A 10,333-nucleotide genomic window follows, 5' to 3' on the forward strand; every position below is an offset into this window, starting at 1 on the left:
GCATGTTCATGTACTTTATTCATTTAAAAAAATGGGAACGGAGTGGTGTTCTCTTCATATTGATTTAGAAGAAATTTTAAATATTATGCTCTCTGTTGCATGACAAATAGCTTTCCTAACTTCCATTTTGTTTGTAGAACTTCCTGATACATAAAAGACTGGCATATTTATGCAGTCTTTTTAAAAATTAGTCCTTCCTTTTGCTTTTTTTTCCTTTTGCTTGGAAAGCCATTCTTCTCCAGATATCATAAAAATAATAATCTATATTTTATTCTAACTTTTAAATTTAATGTTATTTAACTGATTAAATAACAGCTAATGATTCATTTGGAATTTATTTTGATGTACGGTGTGATGCCCTGAATTTTTTCCTGCCCTAATTGTTAATGAATTGCTCCTGCATTATTTATTGGGCATTCCACAAACTTTCCCATCAGTTTAAATGACACTTTAATCAATACCAAATTCTTACATATACTCTGGCCTCTTTCTAGACTTTTTATTCTTTCATGATTGTGTCTATTCTTTCACAACGTTTAATTATAATTTTATAATCCATTTCGTATCTTATAGATCAAATCCATTATTTATTCATATCATTGAAATTTTTCTTTATTATTCAAACTTTTTGTTTTTCCAGCTGAACTTTTTTTTTTTAAGTACTGGGGCCAGAGATTGAACCTAGGACCCTGTATGTGGGAAGCTGGTACTCAACCACTGAGCTACACTGGCTCCCCCCTGAGCTGGTTTTTCCGTTTTTTGTTTGTTTTGTTTTTAAGATACTGGGGATTGAACCCGGGACCTCGTATATGGGAAGCAGGTGCTCAACCGCTTGAGCTATATCCACTCCCCAGTTGAACTTTAGAATAACATTTTAAGTTTCAGAAAGTTTCCAGTGAAGATTTTAATTGCTATTCCATTGAGCTTACATATTACTTCAAGCAGAATCAAAATAGATTTGGAATATGGTTTTCCCACCCTCGAATGTGGTGTGCTCTCTAACCAGGCAAGTCTTCTAAGTCCTTTACAAAGTTTTATTGCTTCTTCAAATACTTTTTATATATATCTCAATGCTTTTATTCCTAAAAAAACACAAACCCCCCTATCTATCTATCTACCTATCTATCTATCTATATCTATCTAATCTACCATTTACCATCTCTGTATCTATCTAATCTATCATTTATCATCTCTGTATGTATGTATGCATGTATGTATCTAGGTATGTATATATGTATCTATCTATCTACCTACCTATCATCAGAATGATTCTCAAATTGGGGGGTGATTTTGTCTCCCAGGGGGCACTTGGTGATGTCAGGAGATACTTTCAGTTGTCACAACTGGGGATGAGTTACTGGGTAGATGAGCGGGATGCTGCTAAACATCCTACAATGCCCAGGACAGTCCCCACGACAAAGAATTATCTGACCCCAAATGTCAGTAGTGCTGAGGTTGAGAAACCCTCATCTATTTTTATTGCGAATGGAGTCTTTCTCCCACGGTGTTGTCCTACTGGCCTAGCAGCATTTTAATCAGGTTAAGGGTCGTGCAGGGGCATACACTGTCCCCTGCCTGTCTGCTCTGTGCCCTGGGAAGCACAGCCTCCTGCTAGGGACTGAACCCCTGACTTGCGTGGAGCCCAAGAGCACTGAGGTATGTGGCTCTCAGCTGTGGCTTGGACCGGTACAAGTCTGCTTGAGAGGCTCAACAGTATTCAGGGAGAGGCCAAGACCTAAAAGGAAATCCATGATTCCATCTACATCAAGTTCAAGAATTGGCTAAACTAATCCCTGATGATAGAAATTAGAGAAGCGGTTGCTGGAGGTAGGAGTGGGGGTGGAAGTGGGGAGGGGGATTGACTGGAATGGGAGCTTGCTGAGGAGTATTTCTGGTACACTGGGCTGGTTGTCAGGTGGTGAGTGTTTTCCCCAGGATTTTTTATTCCTTAAAAAACAAGGAAGGGGTGTTGTATGGGAATTCCACACGTGTGCATGATTGTTTTCTAAGTTCACAACTTCTGTAATAAAAATATGTATTTAAAAAGTACTTGTTTTAAAGATCCTATAAATAAAGCGACAACCCACTAATGTGGATTAGAAGTCAAACAAGCAAACAAACAAGGTACAACTATGGTAGAAACCCCTTTTCATCCATTCCCAATCTCACTCCTCCCTCTCTCCTGAGAAACAGCCACCGTCTTAAATTTTTGTTTTCTCCAAATAGTATAGTTTGTTTTTTAAACATTACATTAAAAGTACCATACTGTGCGTAACGTCCTATATTTTCTTCCTCCATTTAACGTTTTTATATCTACTTAATCGCTTTTAATTGCTGTATAGTATTCTACTGTGTGCACGCACTCTATGTGTCCATGCTCCTATTGTTGGACATTTAGGTGGTTTCCAATTTCTCATTATGACAAACAACGCTTCACTGAACATCCTCACCTGTGTCTGTATATTTATTTTATAACCAGTCATCATACCGTTTTTCAGTTGGCTCTTGAGTTCTCTAGAAAGACAATATTATCGTGGACTAAAAATGATCCTTTGGTCTCTTTCTCTCCTATAGTTATGATTCATATCTATTTCTGGTCCTTTTACATTGCTTAGAAATGTCAAAACAATATTAAATCGTAGTGGGAACAGCGGCCACTCTCGTTTTGTTCTTGTCGTTAATGAGATAGGCCCTTGAGTTTAAGGATGATTTGGGCCATCGATGTGATATAAATATTATTTATCATGTTGAGATAATCTTATTAAAATCTGAATTTATTAGGAATTAAAATCAGGAACAAATGAATTTTTAAACTAACTCCGGTATGATTTTCTTATTTGAAGTATAGTACTAATAGATTTCTAAAATCGAAACAACTTTGCAGTCCTTTGCCGTATTATTCTACTCTATTGCAGGATTACATTTGCCAAACTTTTGTTTAGTTACTTTTGCATATATAATATAAGTATAATTGGCTTGTTATATTTGTTGACTATATTTTAAGTCACGGCTACAAGGTTTTTCTTTCCTAACATTATTGATAATTTATGAACAGTAAAATGCATAAGTCTTAAGTTTAGAGCTTGATGAATTTTGAAAAACAGACACACCTCTGTAGCTATTGCTCAGATCAAAGTATAGAATATTTCCATGAATATTCCTTTGTGACCCCTTTAGTTAATCCTCCATTCTGCCCCCCATATCCAGCAACCACTTCTCTGATTTTTATTACCTGTGATTACCTTTGCCTGAACTTCATGTAAATTGAATTACATATGCTGTACTTCTTCTGCGTCTGGCTTTTTTCGCTCAACATAATATTTTTATATGCTTCCAAACATTATGTAGATAGTTTTGCCAGCTTTGTAAAATGAACTGATAACAATTTACCTCTTTTTTCTTCATGCCCTGAAGGGGTTTATGTTACATGGAAATTAGTTGTTCTGTGAAAGGTTGAAGTAACTCACCCATGAAATCATCTGAGGCTGGAAGCCATTTTAGGAGGTGATACTTTAACAACTTTCCTAAAAATTTCCCTTCACTATGGGTCTATCAATAGGTAGTCTAATTTTTCTTGAGGAAATTTTGGTATGTTATATTTTCCCAGAAAACAATTCAGCCCTAGGTTTTGAAATCTATTAGCATACAATTATGCACAGAGTCCTCTTATAGTTCTAAGATCTGTAGTTTCCCTTTTGTATTTACTATATTTATTTGTATTTTCTGCAATGGTGGAGGCCTGGCTACTTTATGAACCAGTTGTAAAATTTATTTATTAATTGTACTCGTTTTCTGATTATTAAGATTACTAATAAATAATGTTTTGACTATATTTCCAGCTTTCTTTCCCTCTATGTTTTGATTTTTTATAAAAAACAAATGATTTAAATGAGTGTTTATTTTCCCTATTTTAATTATTTTCTCATTAACCATAAAAGCATTTAGGTTATGAATTTGCCTATAAATTGCTTTGCCTCATCCCACAAGATTTCCTATATAATTTTCTCATTTTCATTGAGAAATGAAATATCTGTTGGCAGTTTTGATTTCCTCTTTAGCCTAAAGGTTATTCAAGAAAACACTTAAAAATATCTAAGTAACTGGACTTTTGATTTGTGAGATATGAAAAAAATTATTATTGATAATTCCTCATTGCTTTTGAGGGAGGATGGTTCCTGTCTCTGTACAGTTCTTTGCCTGATACACAGTGATGACAGATGTAGGTATAAAAGCTTTGGAGGAGCATAATCTGAGCTAAAAAAGAAAGGGAGAGATATTTATTCATCTTGAGACTCATCAGAGAGACTTAGCAATGGCAAGGGGAGTGTTGCAGAAAGGAGTTCTAATGACTTGCAGCTGAGAAGGCAGGCTCAGAGAAGGCATCCATTGACTGAGACCTTTTCTTGGAACATTCCAAGAAGGTATAATGTAAACACTCCTTTGCTTCCCTCTGTGAAATCTTTAGTAAACTCTAAAGTGATGCCTGAGGCTGTTGTGGAGAATGTGTAGAAGTGCTAAGTCTATGTTAAGAATGGCTCCACCTACAACTGCAAATAGAATTGCATCCATCATCTGTGTGGAATACAAGCCCCCTCTCGATATAGAGGTGGAGTGGACATAACCATCCCAGGGTCCACAGGATGGAGGAATAGAGTATGGACTAGAGTGGACTTACTGATAATTCTACTATGGAACTATTGTGATTGGTAATGGAAGAAGTTGTAGCACTGATGTGGAGAAAGTGGCCAAGTAGCTGCTGAGGGCAGGGAGAGGGAAGAAGAGATATGATTTGGGGGAGTTTTTAGGACTTGGAGTTTTCCTGGGTGGTACTGCAGGGACAGATGCCAGACATTGTATGTCCTGCCATGGCCCCCTGGGTGGACTGGGGGAGAGTATAAACTACAATATAAACCATTATCCATGTAGTGCAGCAGTGCTCTAAAATGTATTCACCAATGCAATGAATGGGCCATGATGTTGAAAGAGGTTGTTGATATGGGAGGAATGGGGTGAGGGAGTGGGGGTATACAGGAACCTCTTATATTTTTTGAATGTAACATTTAAAAAAAGGAAAAAAAGTGAAAAAAAAAAGAAAAGGCTCCAGATGACAATAGAGGTTATAGGAGGTGTACTAGTCAGCCAAAGGGGTGCTGTTACAAAGTACCAAAGTCTGTTGGCTTTATAAAAGGTATTTATTTGGGGTGAAAACTTACAGTTACAAGGCCCTAAAGACTCCAACTCAAGGTTACTTTCTCACCAAACTCAGTTTGGTGAAGCAAGATGGTCTCTGATCTCTGCGAAAGTTCAGCCTTTCCCTCTGGGCTTCCTCTCTCTCAGCTACAGGCTGGCATAGGACTTGTCTCTCAGGACTTCTCTCTCCTTGTTTCTTTCTGGGTTTTCTATATCAGTCTCAGGTGTTCTGTTTTCTTCGTAAGGTCAGCTGCAAACTATCAAGTGAATGCCTCACCTCTCCCTGGGGTCCCAGGATAAAAAATGACAGAGCTCTCTCTCTCTTCTGGTGTATCTTCTTGAATGAGTGTCCATTTATATCTGCCCACCAAGGGGGCGGGGATTCAACCTGAGTCATCCCTTACTGATGTGGTTGAATTAAATTAACAGGTAATTTAATCAAGGGCCCCTCAACTGAATCCAATTTAATCAAAGGTATCACACCCAGAAAACTAGATTAGTTTACAAACAATCATTTTCTTTTTGGGATTCACAAAAATAATCTCAAATTGTCACAGGAGGGGACAGACAATACCTTTGTTTTACCTTTTGTTGCTCATTTTTGTTTTGCTACATGTGATCACAGGCTAGAGGGAGCAGCATTATAAAATGCATAGGATGAGAGAGCATGTGACACACAAACCTTAGGAACCCCATGAGAAATTGGGTCCTGCTCAAGTGTGGGTAGGAAGTCAGCTGGTTGAGGGTTAGTTTTGGAAAAACAGACTTGTGCCTGTAATATTCAACTTCTCTATTTGTGAGGACTTAACATGTAGACAAGGTGGAGTTATTGAAGGTCTTTGGCATGGGAGTGACATGATTGAGATTTTTGCTCAATGTTACGCTCCCACTCATCTTCCAGAATCTAGGAAGGAGATGGGAAGATTCTTCTTTGGGCAATCTTACTGCCAGATAGTAAAGCTCTAAAGATATTGACATTGGAGTTTCCCCAACAAAATGGTTCAGACAGGTCTTCTTGCATGAATTGTACAGCCCATGAACTCAGAGACCCCAATAAGGTTCTTAGAGTCCAATGTCAAATATGAGCAGAAAACCAAGGATCACTTGACATTTGAGGAAAGCCTCTCAAGGAAGGATAGAGACACAAACAAAGAAGCAAAGAAACAAAACCAACATGGAGGAAATAAACTATGAAGGGAGAAGAAATCTAAAAAACCCATATCATTAGCATTCCCAGAGAGACAGCAGAAGGTAAAAAGATACGGTATTCATGAAGCAAGTGCTAATAAAAAAAACATACAAAACCCCAAACTCATGAAATTGAAAAAAAAATTTCAGAATGGAAAATTCAGTGTTGGATGACAAAATCGAGTCAGTGTCTCAGAAATACCGAGTGAAATACACAAAAGATGGAAAACTAGAGATGAAAGGGAAGGAACACCATTAAAGAATAATTCAAGAAAAATTCCTAGAATTGAAGGATAGATTAAAAAACTTATATTTACTTTCTTCCAAATTTTTACTAAAATAAGGATAAAAAGATGTATTTAAGGAGGTACACACCTAGAAAACTGATATGAGGAGATAGGCAACAAACTATTGGAAGCTGGAATGCAAGTACATGAGTGGTAACTGACTTAGCAGGTATGAGAAAGCCAAATCCTAAGCAAGAGGCTCAGGGAGAGCCAAGAACCACTTCAATTTACACATAGGAATCTCCATAAGGCTTAGGAATGCCAGCATCCTGTACCTTACAAAGTGTAGGGGAAAGGAAAGGGAGATTAAATAAAGAGGATTGATTAAAAGTCTGTGGAGGGAGTGGATATGGCTCAAGTGGACCTCCATATGGGAGGTCCTGAGTTCCTTTTCCAGTGCCTCCTGAAAAAACAAAAACAAACAAAAAAACCAACTCTGGGAAGTCGATGTGGCTCAGTAGTTCAGTGCTGACTTCCCACATATGAGGTCCCGGGTTCAATCCTTGGCCCTGGTACCTCGAAAATAAATAAATAAATAAATAAGGGAGGGAGGGAGGGAGAGAGGGAGGAAGTCTGCGTAAGCAGCAGTTCTTTCCTTACTCTGCCAAAAAGCAAGAGGTCTGTTTTTTTTTTGAGAGGGAAAAACAGAGGGTCTCTGGGCTGGGATGCACCAGTGCAGTTGAAGATGGTGATACCACACTGAGAATAGATATATACATGCCACATCTGAGATCCTCAGTCCTTGTTTCCTCAGCTCTCAGAACCCACAGGCAGCCAGGCCTTCCCTCTCCACTTGGAATGACAGAATTTTTTTCTCAGAGAACTGATAATGCAAGAAGAAAGATAGAAAGATACCGACATTGGAGGCAGATGTCAAATCATGCATCTTGGAGCCATGGTGCTAGAGATCCATGGGGGTGAAGATAGGGGCTGGGGGCTCTCCCAAAGGGGAATGCATCAAGACTCGGGGGTGTTGAACAGTCTGGGGCCCTCTTTCTGGGTCACTGGGGTTTGGGGAAAGAAGGAGTACACTTGACTAGATCTGGAACTTTCTGCAGATAGGTTTGATTGGGTGGGAGGGGGCCCTGGGTGGAACCTCCCCAGATTATCTGCCTTGTCAGTGTTTGCCACTCTGCATGCCCCAAGGCTTTTCCTCTTCAGACGAGGAGATCCTCGGGGGTGTGGACTAGTCTACCCCATGTCTTTCCCTGGATGTCAAATGGAAGCCCACAGTTGGGTCTCCCTGAGAACATTCTCTTCTCTGTCCCCTGCCCCCGCTTCTCTGTCATTGCTCCATAAACTGTGATATAGCTGCCTACAAAAGAAGAAAAAGATGAGTCCCTGGTGTCTTTTTGGGTTGAGGAGGTTTCAAAGCTCTTGCTTTAGAAGGTCAAGCAAAACTTTTACCCTGTGTTGCCTGGATAACGCCTTGTATCAGCAAGCCTGGGCTTGCCTCGGACTGGGGGCAGGGGGGAACGGAGAGCAATGTTGTCGCTTTAATTGCATCAGCATAAATATTTGATATTCAATAAATTAGATCTGGAGCAAGGAAAACATTCTTGCAAATGGATTTTTTTACCTGGAGCCCAGCCCCATTAGCAGAAGAGAGGAGGGCAGGCTGCCCCGGGGCCAGTAATTAACTCAAGTGGAGCAGAACTAAGCATTTTTGACAGCCTTCCTGGTCTGGAATTAACTGTCATCTCGGAGGGAAAAAGAAACTGCACTGTCACATCACGGTTTATGAGAGGCTCCCCAGTGCTGCCAGCCGACTGAGTTTAGTTATGTCTCCTCCTCATGCCCCGCAATGGTTTTTCATCATTAGAGACAAGCTTAAAAGTAACTAATGATGTGTTTTATATCCTTGTACCTGAATCACAGATTTCACCAAAAGAAAGGGCATTAGCATGTAATTCAATTTTTTTTTCTTTTGGCAGTTGTAATGAAACAAGATACAGTGGATGCTGTTATAAGTCACAACACTGTGATATCTGAAGATAGGACAAGTTGGATTTTTTTTTTCTCCCCTCTGTACCAGGACTTTCCTGTAATGAGCAATAGCTGAGCCACTGCTGGTCTGTGCTACCTACCCAGTGTTTATGAAAATAGCAATTGTTTCTCAGGAAAGGCAAAACCGTTGGAGCCTGAAGCTCCTTCTAGAAGCGACTGCTTGTCTTGCTTTCTGTGGAAACTGATACAATGGAAATTGGAGCTGAGCCAGGGCTCACCTTGTCAATGTTGTATACCAGCAATTTTTTTTATAAGGTTGAGATCTCTCAGCCAGATTCAGCGTGCTGGGTGTGTGCAGGGTTTGCTGTGATGGGCTTGAGGGAGGAAAGGCTGTGTGTGTGCATGTGAGTGTGTGTGCGTTTGTGCACGTATGTGGGAGGGTGAGTGGTGCAGCATGCACACACATGTCATGCACATCTGCTTCTCCTAGATTTTCTGCCTGCTTCAAAAATAGTGTAGCAACACACTTCTTCACCACTCCACCTCAACACCGTTTCCCTCATTTCCCACACTGGTGGAAGCCCAAATCTCTCTCTTTTTTAAAAAAAAATTATTTATTTATTGCATCCCCCCACCCCCCACCCCATTGTCTGCTTTCTGTGTCCATTCAGTGTGTGTTCTTCTGTGTCTGCTTGTATTCTCATTAGGCGACTTCAGGAACCGATCCTGGGACTTTCCAGAGTGGGACAGAGGTGATCATTCTCTTATGTCACCTATGTCACCTCAGCTCCCTGATCTGCTGCGCCTCTCTTCTGTGTCTCTTTTTCTTGTGTCGTCTTGCTGTGCCAGATCTCTGCATGGGCCAGCACTCCTGCATGGGCAGCACTCCTGCACGGGGCAGTACTCTGCACAGGCCAGCACTCTGCATGGGTCAGCTTGCCTTTCACCAGGAGGCCCTGGGCATCAAACCCTGGATCTCCTATATGGCAGATGGGAGCACAACTGATTGAGCCACATCCACTTCCCCCAAATCTCTCTTGATGCCTTCTCCTATCTGTTACCCTAATCATAGCTGCCTGGTCTGCTGTGTCTGACCTGGACTAGCTGCCTTCCATCTGGCCTCCCTCCCTGTGTAACGCTGGATCTGAACTTTCTCAAATGCAGATGTGACCATGGCCCTCCCCTGCTTGGCAACCTCCCCAGCTCCCTGCTTGATGCCCCAGGAAGGGCTCCTGACTTTGGCTGCTCATGGCAATCTTAGGCACAAAGACTGGCGGGACCAGAGGCCATGAGGTCGGGGCCCGGGCAATTCTGATGCTGTGCTGGGGTTGGGAGCCCCTGGCTTACCGACTCAAGCCCCAACATCTGAGCCTAACTACCCAGCCTCAACTCCCACCTCCCATTTGAGCCTCAGAAAATGGCCACACCTCTAGGTTTTTCCTCCAGTGCACCCCTTCCCCCAGTTCCCCTGGTTAACTTCCTCTCAACCTGAAAGGCCCAGTGAAATGTCATCTCCTCTATTACACTTTCCCTAACCCCCTCAGGTAGAATTCTGGTCATTCATTCACTCATTCACTTATTCATTCTTTCATTCATTCATTCATTCAGCAAACATCCACAGAGTGCTGTGCTGGGTCCTGAAGACTCAGCAGCAAGACAGACATAAGAGCTCCCTGCTAGTGGGAGGGTGGGAGATAAAGAATCTCCTCAGGCTCTAAGAG

Source organism: Dasypus novemcinctus, chromosome 24 (genome assembly GCF_030445035.2).
Source record: "Dasypus novemcinctus isolate mDasNov1 chromosome 24, mDasNov1.1.hap2, whole genome shotgun sequence".
Classification (NCBI taxonomy): domain Eukaryota; kingdom Metazoa; phylum Chordata; class Mammalia; order Cingulata; family Dasypodidae; genus Dasypus; species Dasypus novemcinctus.